The following is a 19,298-nucleotide window of genomic DNA, read 5'->3' as shown; positions in this document are numbered from 1 at the left end:
TGTGGTTGAAATGGTGGCTCAAAAATATTCTTTAAAAAATCCACGCTTGTGGTTGAAATGGTGGCTCAAAAATATTCTTTAAAAAATCCACGCTTGTGGTTGAAATGGTGGCTCAAAAATATTCTTTAAAAAATCCACGCTTGTGGTTGAAATGGTGGCTCAAAAATATTCTTTAAAAAATCCACGCTTGTGGTTGAAATGGTGGCTCAAAAATATTCTTTAAAAAATCCACGCTTGTGGTTGAAATGGTGGCTCAAAAATATTCTTTAAAAAATCCACGCTTGTGGTTGAAATGGTGGCTCAAAAATATTCTTTAAAAAATCCACGCTTGTGGTTGAAATGGTGGCTCAAAAATATTCTTTAAAAAATCCACGCTTGTGGTTGAAATGGTGGCTCAAAAATATTCTTTAAAAAATCCACGCTTGTGGTTGAAATGGTGGCTCAAAAATATTCTTTAAAAAATCCACGCTTGTGGTTGAAATGGTGGCTCAAAAATATTCTTTAAAAAATCCACGCTTGTGGTTGAAATGGTGGCTCAAAAATATTCTTTAAAAAATCCACGCTTGTGGTTGAAATGGTGGCTCAAAAATATTCTTTAAAAAATCCACGCTTGTGGTTGAAATGGTGGCTCAAAAATATTCTTTAAAAAATCCACGCTTGTGGTTGAAATGGTGGCTCAAAAATATTCTTTAAAAAATCCACGCTTGTGGTTGAAATGGTGGCTCAAAAATATTCTTTAAAAAATCCACGCTTGTGGTTGAAATGGTGGCTCAAAAATATTCTTTAAAAAATCCACGCTTGTGGTTGAAATGGTGGCTCAAAAATATTCTTTAAAAAATCCACGCTTGTGGTTGAAATGGTGGCTCAAAAATATTCTTTAAAAAATCCACGCTTGTGGTTGAAATGGTGGCTCAAAAATATTCTTTAAAAAATCCACGCTTGTGGTTGAAATGGTGGCTCAAAAATATTCTTTAAAAAATCCACGCTTGTGGTTGAAATGGTGGCTCAAAAATATTCTTTAAAAAATCCACGCCTGTGGTTGAAATGGTGGCTCAAAAATATTCTTTAAAAAATCCACGCCTGTGGTTGAAATGGTGGCTCAAAAATATTCTTTAAAAAATCCACGCCTGTGGTTGAAATGGTGGCTCAAAAATATTCTTTAAAAAATCCACGCCTGTGGTTGAAATGGTGGCTCAAAAATATTCTTTAAAAAATCCACGCCTGTGGTTGAAATGGTGGCTCAAAAATATTCTTTAAAAAATCCACGCCTGTGGTTGAAATGGTGGCTCAAAAATATTCTTTAAAAAATCCACGCCTGTGGTTGAAATGGTGGCTCAAAAATATTCTTTAAAAAATCCACGCCTGTGGTTGAAATGGTGGCTCAAAAATATTCTTTAAAAAATCCACGCCTGTGGTTGAAATGGTGGCTCAAAAATATTCTTTAAAAAATCCACGCCTGTGGTTGAAATGGTGGCTCAAAAATATTCTTTAAAAAATCCACGCCTGTGGTTGAAATGGTGGCTCAAAAATATTCTTTAAAAAATCCACGCCTGTGGTTGAAATGGTGGCTCAAAAATATTCTTTAAAAAATCCACGCCTGTGGTTGAAATGGTGGCTCAAAAATATTCTTTAAAAAATCCACGCCTGTGGTTGAAATGGTGGCTCAAAAATATTCTTTAAAAAATCCACGCCTGTGGTTGAAATGGTGGCTCAAAAATATTCTTTAAAAAATCCACGCCTGTGGTTGAAATGGTGGCTCAAAAATATTCTTTAAAAAATCCACGCCTGTGGTTGAAATGGTGGCTCAAAAATATTCTTTAAAAAATCCACGCCTGTGGTTGAAATGGTGGCTCAAAAATATTCTTTAAAAAATCCACGCCTGTGGTTGAAATGGTGGCTCAAAAATATTCTTTAAAAAATCCACGCCTGTGGTTGAAATGGTGGCTCAAAAATATTCTTTAAAAAATCCACGCCTGTGGTTGAAATGGTGGCTCAAAAATATTCTTTAAAAAATCCACGCCTGTGGTTGAAATGGTGGCTCAAAAATATTCTTTAAAAAATCCACGCCTGTGGTTGAAATGGTGGCTCAAAAATATTCTTTAAAAAATCCACGCCTGTGGTTGAAATGGTGGCTCAAAAATATTCTTTAAAAAATCCACGCCTGTGGTTGAAATGGTGGCTCAAAAATATTCTTTAAAAAATCCACGCCTGTGGTTGAAATGGTGGCTCAAAAATATTCTTTAAAAAATCCACGCCTGTGGTTGAAATGGTGGCTCAAAAATGTTCTTTAAAAAATCCACGCCTGTGGTTGAAATGGTGGCTCAAAAATATTCTTTAAAAAATCCACGCCTGTGGTTGAAATGGTGGCTCAAAAATATTCTTTAAAAAATCCACGCCTGTGGTTGAAATGGTGGCTCAAAAATATTCTTTAAAAAATCCACGCCTGTGGTTGAAATGGTGGCTCAAAAATATTCTTTAAAAAATCCACGCCTGTGGTTGAAATGGTGGCTCAAAAATATTCTCTAAAAATTCCACGCTTGTGGTTGAAATGGTGGCTCAAAAATATTCTCTAAAAAATCCACGCTTTTGCGGCTGAAATGGTGGCTCAAAAATATTCTTTAAAAAATCCACGCTTGTGGTTGAAATGGTGGCTCAAAAATATTCTTTAAAAAATCCACGCTTGTGGTTGAAATGGTGGCTCAAAAATATTCTTTAAAAAATCCACGCTTGTGGTTGAAATGGTGGCTCAAAAATATTCTTTAAAAAATCCACGCTTGTGGTTGAAATGGTGGCTCAAAAATATTCTTTGAAAAATCCAAGCTTGTGGTTGAAATGGTGGCTCAAAAATATTCCTTAAAAAATCTACGCTTGTGGTTGAAATATTGGCTCAAAAATGTTGTTTAAAAAATCCACGCTTGTGGTTGCAATGTTGGCTCAAAAATATTCTTTAAAAAATCCACGCTTGTGGCTGAAATGGTGGCTCAAAAATATTCTTTAAAAAATCCACGCTTGTGGTTGAAATGGTGGCTCAAAAATATTCTCTAAAAAATCCACGCTTTTGCGGCTGAAATGGTGGCTCAAAAATATTCTTTAAAAAATCCACGCTTGTGGTTGAAATGGTGGCTCAAAAATATTCTTTAAAAAATCCACGCTTGTGGTTGAAATGGTGGCTCAAAAATATTCTTTAAAAAATCCACGCTTGTGGTTGAAATGGTGGCTCAAAAATATTCTTTAAAAAATCCACGCTTGTGGTTGAAATGGTGGCTCAAAAATATTCTTTAAAAAATCCACGCTTGTGATTGAAATGGTGGCTCAAAAATATTCTTTAAAAAATCCACGCTTGTGGTTGAAATGGTGGCTCAAAAATATTCTTTAAAAAATCCACGCTTGTGGTTGAAATGGTGGCTCAAAAATATTCTTTAAAAAATCCACGCCTGTGGTTGAAATGGTGGCTCAAAAATATTCTTTAAAAAATCCACGCCTGTGGTTGAAATGGTGGCTCAAAAATATTCTTTAAAAAATCCACGCCTGTGGTTGAAATGGTGGCTCAAAAATATTCTTTAAAAAATCCACGCCTGTGGTTGAAATGGTGGCTCAAAAATATTCTTTAAAAAATCCACGCCTGTGGTTGAAATGGTGGCTCAAAAATATTCTTTAAAAAATCCACGCCTGTGGTTGAAATGGTGGCTCAAAAATATTCTTTAAAAAATCCACGCCTGTGGTTGAAATGGTGGCTCAAAAATATTCTTTAAAAAATCCACGCCTGTGGTTGAAATGGTGGCTCAAAAATATTCTTTAAAAAATCCACGCCTGTGGTTGAAATGGTGGCTCAAAAATATTCTTTAAAAAATCCACGCCTGTGGTTGAAATGGTGGCTCAAAAATATTCTTTAAAAAATCCACGCCTGTGGTTGAAATGGTGGCTCAAAAATATTCTTTAAAAAATCCACGCCTGTGGTTGAAATGGTGGCTCAAAAATATTCTTTAAAAAATCCACGCCTGTGGTTGAAATGGTGGCTCAAAAATATTCTTTAAAAAATCCACGCCTGTGGTTGAAATGGTGGCTCAAAAATATTCTTTAAAAAATCCACGCCTGTGGTTGAAATGGTGGCTCAAAAATATTCTTTAAAAAATCCACGCCTGTGGTTGAAATGGTGGCTCAAAAATATTCTTTAAAAAATCCACGCCTGTGGTTGAAATGGTGGCTCAAAAATATTCTTTAAAAAATCCACGCCTGTGGTTGAAATGGTGGCTCAAAAATATTCTTTAAAAAATCCACGCCTGTGGTTGAAATGGTGGCTCAAAAATATTCTTTAAAAAATCCACGCCTGTGGTTGAAATGGTGGCTCAAAAATATTCTTTAAAAAATCCACGCCTGTGGTTGAAATGGTGGCTCAAAAATATTCTTTAAAAAATCCACGCCTGTGGTTGAAATGGTGGCTCAAAAATATTCTTTAAAAAATCCACGCCTGTGGTTGAAATGGTGGCTCAAAAATATTCTTTAAAAAATCCACGCCTGTGGTTGAAATGGTGGCTCAAAAATATTCTTTAAAAAATCCACGCCTGTGGTTGAAATGGTGGCTCAAAAATATTCTTTAAAAAATCCACGCCTGTGGTTGAAATGGTGGCTCAAAAATATTCTTTAAAAAATCCACGCCTGTGGTTGAAATGGTGGCTCAAAAATGTTCTTTAAAAAATCCACGCCTGTGGTTGAAATGGTGGCTCAAAAATATTCTTTAAAAAATCCACGCCTGTGGTTGAAATGGTGGCTCAAAAATATTCTTTAAAAAATCCACGCCTGTGGTTGAAATGGTGGCTCAAAAATATTCTTTAAAAAATCCACGCCTGTGGTTGAAATGGTGGCTCAAAAATATTCTTTAAAAAATCCACGCCTGTGGTTGAAATGGTGGCTCAAAAATATTCTCTAAAAATTCCACGCTTGTGGTTGAAATGGTGGCTCAAAAATATTCTCTAAAAAATCCACGCTTTTGCGGCTGAAATGGTGGCTCAAAAATATTCTTTAAAAAATCCACGCTTGTGGTTGAAATGGTGGCTCAAAAATATTCTTTAAAAAATCCACGCTTGTGGTTGAAATGGTGGCTCAAAAATATTCTTTAAAAAATCCACGCTTGTGGTTGAAATGGTGGCTCAAAAATATTCTTTAAAAAATCCACGCTTGTGGTTGAAATGGTGGCTCAAAAATATTCTTTGAAAAATCCAAGCTTGTGGTTGAAATGGTGGCTCAAAAATATTCCTTAAAAAATCTACGCTTGTGGTTGAAATATTGGCTCAAAAATGTTGTTTAAAAAATCCACGCTTGTGGTTGCAATGTTGGCTCAAAAATATTCTTTAAAAAATCCACGCTTGTGGCTGAAATGGTGGCTCAAAAATATTCTTTAAAAAATCCACGCTTGTGGTTGAAATGGTGGCTCAAAAATATTCTCTAAAAAATCCACGCTTTTGCGGCTGAAATGGTGGCTCAAAAATATTCTTTAAAAAATCCACGCTTGTGGTTGAAATGGTGGCTCAAAAATATTCTTTAAAAAATCCACGCTTGTGGTTGAAATGGTGGCTCAAAAATATTCTTTAAAAAATCCACGCTTGTGGTTGAAATGGTGGCTCAAAAATATTCTTTAAAAAATCCACGCTTGTGGTTGAAATGGTGGCTCAAAAATATTCTTTAAAAAATCCACGCTTGTGATTGAAATGGTGGCTCAAAAATATTCTTTAAAAAATCCACGCCAGCGAGGCAAGTGATTGCCCAACAAATTCAATAAATTGTGTTTGCTGGTCTTTGAATGTGATTTCGAAATTCATCAGAAACTTTTAGATTCTAAATTTTACTTCATGTATGCTACCAGAATATCAAATGTCCGATGCCACATACATACATATACACGTTGTCATGTCTAGCATCATAAATAACATTGGCGTTATCTTCACGTATGCATGTGTGGTGGTAGAATTGCAATCTATGTTACTTAAGAAGCGACTTTGGCGGCATAAACTCTGCAATTCAACATAATCAGTTGTTTACTTACACAAGGTCAGCGATACGCTCACATATAAACTTTAAACATAAACATTTCACAACAATAAGAAAATTTCACCTAAAAGGCAATGAAATATGAGATGTTATGTATACGCCACAGAGTTTCTTACACATATACACACTCACTCAAACACATTCTCAAGTAGGTACATATTATTCAAATAAGTTATTGGCATTCGTGTAATAACAAAACAAAAACTCGCTATATGGCAGCAACAAATGTCTTTGTTCTTGCTTCCTTTGATTCAGAATGCCAAAATCAAAACAGAAGACCGAAAAACACCGTATGAGCAAGCACTTGAAAGGTAAAAGGAGAAGAAAAATGCCAAACATTCTTTATTTACCAACATTCAAAAGCAGCATTATTTGTTGCTGCCACCGCTCCTACAAAACTAACAACAAAGTCGTAGTTAATGCCGACAATGTCTTCGTGATATTTTCGGTTGTATTTCTTCTTATATTCACCACAACGACTACGAGCGGCTAGAGTAAATTTGAAAGCACAGAAGAGTTCGGTTCATTTGGGCGAGAAATCACAACACAACAGTCGTCCACTCTGCTCTGAGAACAAAAAGTATCCGTTTTCATCTTCACCGTTTGGTTGTCAAGTGACAGCCTATAAAAGCCATCAACATCCTGAACACGGTTTTAGTCGTACGCTGGATAACGTGTCGTCAATTATGAATACGGAAACGGAAACTGAAATTGAAAGTGATTAATTGGAAATATTGAAAAATAATTAAAAAAATATTAAACAACAAGTCAATTATTGAAAGCTATTAGAAAATATATTTTATAGATAAATAAAAATATATCAAATTTGAAATTGTTATTAATTTGAAAAAAAAAGAAAACAAAATATTAATTAAAAATTTACAACAAATAAGTGTAATTAATATTTGCTGAATGTACAAAAAATACTTGAATTTTTTTTTTCATTAAAAATAGTGATTCAAATATATTTGAAAAAGAAAAATTAATAATCTGTGTTGTAATTTGTAATATTAAATTTTTGTATAATTTAAAATTGGTGTTGAAAAAAGAAAAATAAAGAAACAACTGTTAATAAAAACAACTGTTAATTATAAAAATATAAGAAATTTATTTTTAGAAGAAAAGAAAAAAGTAATTTTTTTTCAAATAATTTGAAAATTCAAAATTGGCTACAAAATATTTGCGCAACACTTGTTTCTTTTTATACCCTACACCACTATGTGGGGAAGGTATTATAAGTTGGTTTTGGCCCAAAAAGTTTGTAACACATCGAAATAATGGCCGTAGACCCATGTTTATATATAACAAATGAATGGCTCGACGCGCTGAGTCGACCTGACGGTGCTCTTGAAACAACTTTGAATGAAATGAGCTTACATCTGGAAAGTTTTGGCTGATTCTGAAACTAAAATATTCATAGATGAGAAAAATCAAAAAACAAAAAAAAAATGCAGGAGCGCTTTTGAAATAAATCGCGATAAAAGTTCACATATTTAGGTTTCTTTTTAGATTTTGGCGATTTTGCTTAGAAATCGCAAGTCCTATCGAAATGGGATTAGGGAAAATGTTGTAACTGTGAAAATTCTCTACCAGATTGACCTTTATTATGTTTTGTAGTTTTTACCATTTTTGAGATATAGACGTTTAAATTGGGACAATGTACTGACTGTATTGCCTCCTTATAAAACAATGTCAGCACCCTAAACCCACTTGAAATTCAGTTACGTAACTTTTTACGCTTGCAATAATGCACCCGCCATAACACAAAGGTTCGACTCACGGCGGATCTGCCCTTCAGGGTTCTGTATGTCCACACCAAAGGCTTTCAGCTCCAAAATGAATTTTCCACCCCCCAGGTCATGATCAGAATTTTTTCACGCACAGAAATGTATCCTCACAAACGTTAAGAAACGGTTCACAAAATACGTTTTTTTTTGTTCCAGCACCATAACCGCTTAAAATGTCTAATGCATATTGGTCATATCTGATTGACAATTTAATGATATACATATACGGTTAATCGGTTCATAAAAACCGGATAAAAATTCGGTTTTAATATCAGAATAACCGGTTCCATAATTCGGATATCGGGATCTTTATTCCAAAAAATATTGAAATTAACGTGCTTAGCCAAACGAGATACAACTGTTTTAATAGCTCTGAGAATTCTAGGTCATCAATAGGTTAAACATAATATATTGAAATAAATAGATATAGGTCTTCCTGACCAAGATTCGGGTAAGTTTGAAAAACGACCGCTTAAACAAGATTTTATCGATTTTATGTCTTTGGGAACCGTACCTAAAATCTTCCGAGCGACATTTTTGTAGAATATTCCGAAGCTGAAAAATGTCATCTTGTGCCACTTTTATTGCGGTTCTTGAAATGAAGGACGAAAAGGACATCGAAGGAAGCGAGTAAGAAGGTCGAAATGTTCTACGAAAAAAATCCTCATTTGATTTGACTGAAGACATGTCATCTTAAATATAAGCTTTAACAACAGCGAACAAAGATATAACGCTGATTCCAGACGACTTTTAGGGTCTCCAGCAAAATATTCATCACGCCGTATCGCGAAAGTTCGACTCACGGCGAATCTGTCCTTCGGGGTTCTGTATATACTCACCAAGGGCTGCCATCTCCAATAGGAATTGTCCACCCCCCAAAATTTCGGTTCACAGTGTTATTTGTGTAAAACCAAAATATTAAGAACTTTATTACATTAACACAAATTATGAAAATTCTCAATTGAATTCAATCGCAACCATGCGTGTTTCCTCCGCTCTCCATTTAATCCAAGCTGAACTGTTCTTGCTACATCTGCATGGTAGAATAAGAAAAGGTAGCAGCAATACACAGCTGACTGAACTGGGTTGTAACGTTAGTGCCAAATTTCATATGACATTTTATACATTTATTTCTATTTCGATGTACATTAGGGACATATATTTTTTGAGAAAAAAAAATATATCATTCGGAAAAAACCATTTCCCAGAAACACTTCTTCATATCAATGATATGTAACCTCCTCCAAATTCGAACGATAAGCCGCGCAGTAAATCCCCGCTTTTAGAGGCGATACAACGTTTCTTAATATGTGAGGTATTTTATTAAAATTTAAAAAAATAAAGCCCTAATAAACATGTGCTTCTTTGATTTCTAAAACAAAACATTGAAACAGCTTCTCCTTTTTCTATGAATTTCCAGCGACCCCAAACTTTTCTGCAAGAATTCTACTTTCTGCGAGAATTTATGCATTTAGTGGAATGATGTGGAAACATACAAATTGAAAATGTAACGAATTTTCATTCATGTTTTCCAAAATATTCAACCAAATGTGAAAAATTATTAGTTTTTTAAATTCCAATAATTTATAGACATTTCCTTGTTTTGTTTACAAATACAAGTGGCAGTAACGTTACAAACAAAAACAACTTCCTTTGTGGTTGTTGTTCGAGTTGTATTTGTTGTAGTATTAACTTTACCTTGTATTCATCTGCTAAATGAGTTTGATATTGTCTTCCCATCACCCGTTATGTTTTCGACATGTACTCCAACAGCACTGCATTGGGAAATGTTCTTACCGAAAAAAATGTTCGCAAATTAAATACTTTTTACTTTATATTGACAAATTTTTGGAAATGTTAACACGCTTATCTCGTTTTGGAAAATGCCGCTGCCTGTAGAAAACTGATTTATGTACATACTCTCTCTAATAACTGCTAATAAAATGAAGCGAACGGAGTGCCTCTTTCACGACTCCGTTTGGACTCCGTTTGCTGTTAAATTTTGAAGAATTGCAGTGCCTTTTTCACGACTCCGTTGAACTGCATCCGGATGTTGTTAAAATGTGACAAGTTGATGTGATTCTTTGGATTGCATCCAAATGCAGATAAAATGTGAGGAATGGAGTGCTTTTTCACGACTCCTTTTGAACTGCATCAAAACATGCCGTGAAAGAAATAGTCCACATTGCACTACTTCCAATTTATTTTGCTGGGTAAATATTAAAAAGAACTGGACATCACAACATTAATATAATAAATAATAAATAATTAAAATAAAATTAATAAAATTACAGTTAAAATTAAAGCTAAATCACAGAACTGTTCCCTGTTCCTAATTGCAATGGAATACTGAAGTTTCGTATTATCTTTGTTTTCTTTGGTATTTATACATCGGGCAAGTCTTTGTTGAATTCTTAAACTTTCGAGTGTATATCCTTTATATTCCATCTTCTCTCTGTCAAGTATTCTGACATTATCTGACATAAAAAAACTTATTATCATAATAATCATCTGACCAAACAAGCCCATCAGTAGACATCAATAGTAAGCTTCTTTCATTTAAAGTTGGTTCAAGAGCACCGTGTCTGGCTATCTGTAGCCGTTCGTCCGTCTGTTCATCTTAATTTTGTAATCACGCTAGAGGTCGCAATATAGATAGAACCGTCACGAAATATTGGGTGTTGATGGGGATCCATGAGAATTCAGGGAGCGGAATGGACAAAAAACGTTTTTGGAGAAAAGGTCAAAGTTTTATTCTTATGCAAATATCTATTAGGAGTAGTTTTCTAAAAGCAATGCCGACAAAGGGCAGGTCGGCGTAAGTGGTAAGAAAACGGAGATATCACAATAGTCGCTAATCAAACCAAATTTTTCAGTTTTGGGATTTGAATTGTAATGACGAATATCGCAGCTTTTGCTGATGGTCTTTCGAAAACAAAGTCTGACAACGAAAGTAGAAAATCTCACCTTTACAATACACAGTGGATCCACCCATTGGCCAAAAATAAAAAAATTAATGTCAAAATTTTGGTACAAGATCTGGCAACTCTGACAGCTATGACATTGACCATTTTAAAAATATATTAATTTTTGTTTCTTTCGAACGCGATCTTCCTAAGAAGAGCTTCAAAAGTCGGAACATTTGACTAATATTTTTTGTTTTGAGTACAACCTATATTTTAAGTGCAAGTAAATATATTCAAAATATCGCGAAACTAATACGTATAGCAAAATATTATAGTGGATTTTAGAGGAGAAGGTAATTGCTTAATTTTCATTAAAAAATAGTGTTTTAGCGTGTTGTGGAATTCTAGTTAGCTGCATATTTTTTTAGTGTATTTTGTAATGCAAATTCGATCATATACTTTAATTTGATCTAAGGTTTTAGTCATGATGCCCACCAGTGCCCACCTCGGGAATAATTTTCCCAAAGTAGTTCATGGGTTTAAGATTATTCAGTAATAAAATCAGCTGCCATCTCGTGCCAGACTATAAATGGTGGGCTGCTGACTAAAGCTTCCCTAGAATAGGGTTTCTATGGATATATTAGCGTATAACTCTGTTATATGACCACGTACAGTAACATAATTGGTATCAGTGGCAAGATGAAGAAATTTTCTTCCAAATTTGTATTACGTTGGCGGTACGTGCCTTCCAGGAAGAACGCTATAAGCTCTATATTAAAAATATTACCAATTTTCAGACAAAAATATTGATTTTTTTTAATCCGCTAAATCGGTTGGATTTTATGTTGTTTTGGAGATTGCTTTGTTTCCCCAAGCCTATTTTTGCATCATAAGATAATCGGGACCTTTGTTCATGTCATTTTGTATTGTGGTTTCTTAAAACACTCTTCGCAGCAGCACACAGCTGCAACCGGCGCATTGGCTTGATTTTTACACTCTAAATATTTTTGGCCACTTTCTCCATACTAATGGATCCATTGTGCAATGGTGCGAAGTTGGTAGGTGTAGGTGCCCAAACAACGGAGATATCGGAGGTAATAAATCCCATTTTTCCATGTTTTTATAATCACGCAATTTTGATAGGATCGCCATGAAAAATTTTGATGTTGATGGGGGTCCTAGAGGGGAAAAAATTCTATTGATTTTGGTGATGGTTGGATCACATTCAGGGGTCGCAATGAAAAAAAAAATTATGTGGAGAAAAGTAGAAATGGAAGTAGAAAAATTCAATAATGTAAAGTAGGTTGGAGTATGTGGTCAAACAACGGAGATATAGCAGTAGTGGGTAAGGCATCCCAGTTTTCCATTTTTATACTCTCAGTATTCATGCTAACGAGGGTATATCACCAATATTTTTGAAAATTTAACATAGCTGAAGCCATGGTTTATCCCTTTAGAATACGCGACCTGTTATTGTTTAACATACACATTAAATATTTTTGGATAAAATGATATGTTTTTGGACGTGGCAAAAAATATTGGCCTTAAAAGATAATTTGCGTGGAAGCTGGGGCTATTTATACCCTCAGCATTTATGATAACGAAGGTATATACACTTTCATACAGGCAAAATGTGCCTCATCGAAATAACGGTTTTAGACCCCAAGTATGTTTGGACGAAATGTGTTTCAGACAATTTGGAGTCGATTGAGCAATGTCCGTCCGTCTGTTTGTCTGGCTGGCTGATGCGCACGATAACTTTCGAACGGATGAACCAATTTAGTCCAAAAGTTGCCTATCGCAATATTTTGTCCAAATTTAGTTTAAGTCCGAGGATGGGTTATATCGGTCCACTCCTTCCGGTACATCCCCCACAAAAGTTCGAAAATGTTCGGAAAATGTGTGCGCACGATAACTCTTGAAGGGAATAACCGACTTGGTCTATACTTTGCACATCGTGATATTTCTACCAAACTTTTTGTTGCAACAGCTTGTATTCACTCCCCCCATACGACGGTACAAGTTTCATTAGGGGCAAGTGCATACTTCCTGAGAAAAAAGCCTAAAAGTTGCAAAGAGCCCCTATGACGCCGTGTGTAGTGGTTGGAGCGCTAGATAATACTGGAATGGATCTGCAGATTCGGTCCAAAATTAGGCCTTCGTAATATTTTGTCCAAACATAGTTTAAATTCGAAGATAAGCCATATCGGTCCACTCCTTCATGGGCAAGTCCATATTTCCAAGGAAAACAGCCCAAAAGGTGTAAAAAATCCCTATGTCACCATATGTGGCTGTCGGAGAGCACGATAACTCTCGAACTGTTCAACCGATTTGGTCCAACATTTGGTCTTCGTCATATTATATCAAAACTTAGTTTCATGGGGCAATACCGGTCCACAACTTCCGGTACTTCTCCCCAATATTTAAAAAATTTCACTAAAATGCTAGGACGATATCACTTGAATGGGGCCAAACAATTTGGTCCAAACTTTGGATCTCCAAATATTTTTTCAAAATTTAGTTTTACTTCTAAAATGGCTCATATCGGTCCTCCCCATGGGTACCACCCCCACAAACGTTCAACATTTGTGTCTTAGTGCAGTTAATTCCTAATCCACATTTTTGTCGGCAAGTTTAAATGTCCAAAAAGGGCCACAAAATTCGATCTGTCCGTAGGTGAAAGTTTCACTTCACATTGGCTGAGGGTATATATCTGTCGGCAAAGCCGACTAACATTTTTTTACTTGTTTTATGTTAAAAATTTTCTTTTTTTGTTTTCTCTCGATTTGTGAGTAAACCACACTTCTCACGATTTTCCTGTCAAAATAAAAGTAGAAGCCAACAACATAAGGATAATTTCACTTATATATTTTTTTTTTTCAAAATTTGAAGCCAGATTTACAGTGTTTTTTGACATTTTCTTCTAATTTCGTTCCGCAAACAGGTTTTTCAAAAAATCATTTCGGAGGAATATATCGTAGATGTGCTCCCAACATTTTTTTTAATTTTTTTAAATGGAATTGCAAAAGAAATTTTGTTATTATAAAAGGCAGAGGATATAAAAATGTAAAAATTATATGGTAAAAACAAAATTTTCATTGCAATCATATTTGAAAAGAACTAACAAAAAATTTGCGAGCACGTTTATGCAATATCAAATTTTATTTGGTGGAAGAAATGACGAAGGGTGCCGCTATCTCACGATATATAACATGACGATCTAGCATTATCCGTTCACGCATGGCTTAATTTTTTTCTGGCATAGCGGCCGATTTTGGTCGACCCTTACGACCTTCGTTTTTTGGCTAGTGTCAACCACGATTGAATTCATTAAACCAGTTTTTCATAGTGTTATATGCTATATCAACATACAAAAATTTAATCTGATCTTGCCGTGATTATCCATGTCGAAAGTGGTGAAAAACAATCGGACGAAAATGTTCACAAGTAAATTCCATTTTTTGCAATGTGATTTTTCAAGTCACTGTAAACAACATAGCACAAGGTCGTAAGACAAACTGTCCTGAGCACGTATAGGATAAAAACAGTCAAAATGTCCAAAAAATATTTCAAATGGCCCAACTGGCAACAAGCGGTGTTGCCTAGGCCAGATAGTTTTCGTACAGCCATCGTGAGATATAATTTTATTCCATATTCAATATTTAAATGGAATAAAAGTTTTTATGGTCAATAATAAGCAAAAGTTCATTCATTCGTGCAAAAGAAATATTGTTTTGAGGATTTTGTTATCCATTACATAGTATTTGTTCAAAAAAGTGGTTTGTGCTTGACAGTTTATAATACTTAAATGAAATAAACGTTATTTTAGTCATTAATGGACAAATGTTAATTAATTTTCACAACAGAAAATCACTTTTGAAAAAAAAGCTCAGAATGTCTTAACCCTAGTACCCACATTTCGTAGAAGGCTGATGTTTTAACCAGAATATGGATCTAATTTTTCCAAAGTAATTTCACATCCTTTACGGGCTTACTATCCTACATAAAAAGAAATTGTTCGAAATGATCTCAAGTGTAAAATTATATATGTTACCACTCCTCAGACTCCAAGAGCAGGTAGTAATTTCAATAATAATATTTCATTGTTATTTATTTTTCACCAAAAAACGTTGCCTTTTAATTTTATCTGTCACCAAAAACATTTGTTTTTTAAAGGCATTTCATTACAAAGACAGGTTCCGAAATGACCCAAATCAGAAATTAAAACAAAAAGTCATGTCAACACTTCGTGTAAACAACGTTTTACTCTGTCGTCGTTATTAGAAATTCACTTCTCAAAGCAAAGCAATTTGTATTTCCTCTTTCTGGAGAATAAAAAATACGAATGTAAGTCTGGCCAAATGAAATGCTTGACATTGATATGAATTGTCATGGGACCCAAAAGGTTAAGGTTAGGAATAACTTAAAATGTTAAGATACTTATTTGTTGTTGTTGTTTTGTTCTATGTTTTTCTCTGAAACAAATGTATGCTTCTTAATTACTTTTTCTTCGTATTTTTCATTGGTATTATTTTTTTGGACACATATTGAAGGATGCTTCTTTCGTTTTGGTGCTGGCTCAAAATTACACAGAATTGTTAAATGAAAATGGTCCATTTTGCAGTCTGCATTTTTGGTTGATATTCATTGACATGAAAAAATAATTCTATGAATTGCACAATTTGCTTTTGTTGCCTTTCTTGATTTATGATCGAAATTTCTGTCACCATGATTGACAAGTTGGTTGGAAGTATGAGTTTTAAACATGAATTTCGAAAACGTTTTTAAATTCAATAACCCCTACAAGGATGCTGTGTAAAATGCAGGACAATGAGTATTTAATTTTGATAATTATTTTTAATTGTTGTTAATATTTTAATAATTCTTTTTTAGACAGATATTACAATAATCTTTCAGATGAATTATAAGCGGTCAAATTCGGTCTTGTAGCTGCAGAGAAATTTAAGGTCAAAGTTAAACTTTTAATTTTTTTACTATTTTTAATCAAAATATGATTATTTTTGTGGTTTTTATATCTTCCTATGTATAAAAGATGGTCTGACACCAACCAACTAACTAACTATAAAATTGCCAAAAAACTAAAAAAAAAATCGGAAACAAAAAAATTTAAATTTTTGAAAAATTAAAAAAAATACTTCTTGGGTTTTCATAAAACTTATATAACTCGTATAAAAACTCATATACTCAAAAATAATATTAATTTGTGTCAAAAAGCTGTAATTCATATAGGAAACGGTATAGAAAAACACACATTTTTATACCCTTAACATTTATGCTAACGAGGGTATATACTAGGTCGGGGCGATTTGAAAACTCTAATGAGCCCTTCGCGTTTCTGATTCCTGGGATTGAACTGAGCAAAAAAGTCCACTAGACCATAGGTCTACCGCGAAAATCGAGCCTCCCGATTTTGACTTTAAGTTTTTTATCCACGTTTTTTGGACATTTTAGCATTTAACGGCCAAACCATTGAGATTTTCGATCCAATACAAAGACAAAAATTGTAGCCATGACAGTGATTAAGAACTCTCTAATACATGAGAAGGTGCAAACTTTTCGGAAAATGTCAATGTGTTACAAAAGTTGACCAGAAAAATATTAAAGCGTTCTGATGCAAAATTCTATCGTGTTGGGATCCATGGCCAACGAAAATGCTTTTAGTTCGTTTGGGTCACTTCGTTTTATTTTTATATAACGGTAAAAGTAGTGAAAATCTGGGTTTCTTAAATTTTAAAATTTTTTTCACAACGGATTTCTATTTATCCTTCTTCCTTTTATGCCCGTAATTTCTACGTGTAGTTATCTATGAGTTCATAGATATCCCCCATGTAAGCAAAATTTCATAATTTCAATCCATATGTAACGTTACCGGGTCGAAAACGGCCGTGTTACTTACACCAAGGATTTTGCCTGGTTGATCGTTGCCAATGTGTTAAAAATTTTAAAACACTTATATGTGGCAATGTTTTTACGAAATCATGAATGAAAATCACCAATGTTACCATGTGCTTTCAAAATATACACGCCTCGGTAAATGGCACGTAGAAATTACCAAACGCGTAGGTAAAGATAACTAATAGGTAGCTACCTACCCGGCTACCTAGGGCTAGAAATTACGGGCATTAAAGGGGTGAATAATATCTTTCGAACAAGTTATTATTTTTTTTAATCGGTTCACAAATGTCTGAAAACCCCCACAAAAAAAACTATAACTGAATTTCTCACAATTTTTGAACAAAACAAAAAAAAACATATTTTTGAAAATTATGAGAAATTCAGTTATAGTTTCTTCTTGTGGGGGGTTTCGGGCAGAAACCACTATAACTTAGCCATTTGTGAACCGATAAAAAAAATAATAACTTGTTCGAAAAATATTATTCACCCCTTTAAAAGGAAGAAGGATAAATAGAAATCCGTTGTGAAAAAAGAAGATATGCCCGTTTAAATTTGAAAATGTAAGAAACCCAGATTTTCACTACTTTTACCGTTATACAAAAATAAAACGAAGTGACCCAAACGAACTAAAAGCATTTTCGTTGTCCATGGATCCCAACACGATAGAATTTTGCATCAGAACGCTTGAATATTTTTCTGGTCAACTTTTGTAGCACAGTGTAATTTATCGACATTTTCCGAAAAGTTTGCACCTTCTCAAGGCCAAAACTGCTGAAGGAGCGTTCCAATGCTTTTGTGATGTATTAAAGAGTTCTTAATCACTGTCTTGGCTACAATTTTTGTCTTTGTATTGGATCGAAAATCTCAATGGTTTGGCTGTTATATGCCAAAATGTCCACAAAACGTGGATAAAAAACTTAAAGTCAAAATCGGGAGGCTCGATTTTCACGGTAGACCTATGGTCTAGTGGACTTTTTTGCTCAGTTCAATCCCAGGAATCAGAAACGCGAAGGGCCCATTAAGGTTTTTTTCCATCCATACAAATCACCCCGCCCTAGTATATATACCTTCATACGACCAAAAATGTGCCTCATCGAAATAATGGTTTTAGACACTAGGTATGTTTGGACGAAATGTGTTTCAGACAATTTGGAGTCGATTTAGCAATGTCCGTCCGTCGGTCTGTCTGTCTGGCTGATGCGCACGATAACTCTCGAACGGATGAACCGATTTGGTCCAAAATTGGGCTTTCGTAATATTTTGTCCAAACTTAGTTTAAGTTCGAAGATGGGATATATCGGTCCTTTCCTTCCGGTACCTCCCCCACAAAAGTTCGAAAATGTTCGGAAAATTTGAGCGCACGATAACTCTTGAAGGGAGTGACCGATTTGGTCCATACTTTGTATATCGTAAATTTTCTACCAGAGTTAGATGAGCTTCCAATATGGACTCTATCGGTCCACTCTTTCGGGTACCTCCCACACAAAATTTCGGAAAAGTTCGGTTTAAGACCTGCTCTCGAATCGTTTTGATTTTTGTTGTAACAACTTGTATTCACGGCAAGCCCATACTTCCTGAAAAAATAGACTGAATATTACAAACAACCCCTATGGCACCGTGTGCAGTTGTTGGAGCGTAATATTAATCTCGAACGGATCTGCCAATTCGGTCCAAAATTTGGTCTTCGAAAAATTTTGTCCAAACATAGTTTAAGTTCGAAGATAAGCCATATCGGTCTACTCCTACAGGTACCTCCCCCACAAAGGTTCAAAAATATTGTGCACACGATAAATCTTAAAGGGAGTGACCGATTTAGTCCATACTTTACACATTCTAATATATCTACCAGGTATAAATCAGGTTCGAATATGGACTATATTTGTCCTACCCTTCGGTTGCCTCCCACACTAAATTTCGGATAAGTTCACTTTAAGACCTGCTCTCCAATTCCTTTGATTTTTTGTTGAAAAAAATTGCATTCACGATGGTACAAGTTTTTTCAGAGGCAAGTAAATACTTTCTGAGAAAATAGCCCGAAATTTATAAACGGTCAACGGATTTGATCCGAAATTTGGCCTTTGTCATATTTTGTCCGAACTTAGTTTCAGTTCGAAGATCGACAATACCGGTCCACAACTTCCAGTACTTCCACCCCAAAATTTAAAAAAATTCTTGAACACGGTATCTAATTTGGTCCAAACTTGGAATCTTCTAATATTTTGTCCAAATTTAGTTTAACTTCTAAAATGGCTCCTCTCATTAAGTTACCTCCTCTGTTAAACTTCAACATTTTTGTTTGTTCGAAGATCCTTTGGAAATGTATACCGATGCTATTGGCTGTGGTTCTGTTTACAGCGATATTATGTTTTCCGTGGACAAGTTCATGCTTTCTGGCATACTGGTCCAAATGTTATACGAAGACCCACTGAAATTCACTGAAATGACTCTCAAAATAAGGCACACTTCTATAATGGGCTTCCTTCAAGTACAACTTTAATCCTAATCCACATTTTTGTCGGTTCAAAAGGACCGTCTTAAAAGACGGTAAATACATTGGATCTGCCCGTATATGAAAGATTCAATTCCCATAGGCTGAGGGTATATATCTGTCGGAAAAGCCGACTGATACTTTTTTACTTGTCTA

General features: G+C 34.7%; 1 protein-coding gene across 1 annotated transcript in view; it reads left to right on the top strand.

Moving 5' to 3' along the window:
* The first annotated feature begins 6,701 nt into the window (after nucleotides 1-6,701).
* TrpA1 (Transient receptor potential cation channel A1) overlaps nucleotides 6,702-19,298 on the top strand; it is a 176,589-nt gene continuing 163,992 nt past the window's right edge. Inside the window, exon 1 of the mRNA XM_073983842.1 lies at nucleotides 6,702-6,939. The gene's annotated coding sequence lies outside the window, so the exon portion shown is untranslated. The remainder of the gene's footprint in view (nucleotides 6,940-19,298) is intronic.

This window comes from Musca autumnalis, unplaced genomic scaffold (assembly GCF_047663935.1).
Source record: "Musca autumnalis isolate F117 unplaced genomic scaffold, ASM4766393v1 scaffold_4, whole genome shotgun sequence".
NCBI classification, from domain to species: domain Eukaryota; kingdom Metazoa; phylum Arthropoda; class Insecta; order Diptera; family Muscidae; genus Musca; species Musca autumnalis.
This window is presented reverse-complemented; position numbering and strand designations above follow the sequence as displayed.